We start from the raw sequence: 977 nt of genomic DNA on the forward strand, positions 1-977 counted from the left end.
CTAAGATGCTGAATCTCTGTTCGGGGTTCCTTCCTACACTTGGAGGGGCTTCGTGCGCTTTTAGGCGGGCCTTAAATCTGGTCCCAATTAATTGGGCAGCTTCTTGATCATTGTCATTGATCCAAACCAATAAATGGGTGGATGCCCTGATGGATGGGCGTGTCTTAGGTGGCGGTTGGCCTTGCTATGTTTGTGTTTTTCGGTTTGGGTCATGGCGTAGGGATGTCTGCGACAGTATCGGTTACCTGAGTATTAGTCCTTTGTTCTTCGGAGATGGGCCATCAATATGCTAATCGAACCAGAGTTTCGATTCCGTCTGCCTACTGTTTGCCAAATACACTTTACGCACTGTGCCTGCTTGTTGCTTAGCAATGTCCATATTTCTCTATATTCTCTGTGTGTCCATTTTATGTTCTGGAAGTGGCCATCCCAGATAGCTACAAAGTCAAACACTGAGGAGTTGAACGAAGCAAATGCTGTGTCTAGATTATTTGGTGGCATGCTCACAGATCCACATGTTGAATCAATGGGAAGACAAATAAAATGTTGAAGGTCGGCAGGCAGATTCAGTATTCAGCAATAATATGTGACCAGATGGATTTTAAAAACACGAAAATGTGGTGTATGAAGCGGATTTGTTTCTTTATGGAAACGTGGTCGAATTAGCGACAGGACGTAATTTAGAGTGATATAGCAAGAGGCGAGTTTGGGTTAAAGGATGAGTTGGTGTGATTTAGTTGGTGTAATTTAGAGTGATTTAGCAAGAGGCGAGTTTGGGTTAAAGGATGAGTTGGTGTGATTTAGTTGGTGTAATTTAGAGTGATTTAGCAAGAGGCCAGTTTGGGTTGAAGGATGAGTTGGTGTGATTTAGTTGGTGTAATTTAGAGTGATTTAGCAAGAGGCGAGTTTGGGTTAAAGGATGAGTTGGTGTGATTTAGTTGGTGTAAATTAGAGTGATTTAGCAAGAGGCGAGTTTG

Source organism: Scyliorhinus canicula, unplaced genomic scaffold, assembly GCF_902713615.1.
Source record: "Scyliorhinus canicula unplaced genomic scaffold, sScyCan1.1, whole genome shotgun sequence".
In the NCBI taxonomy this organism is placed as follows: domain Eukaryota; kingdom Metazoa; phylum Chordata; class Chondrichthyes; order Carcharhiniformes; family Scyliorhinidae; genus Scyliorhinus; species Scyliorhinus canicula.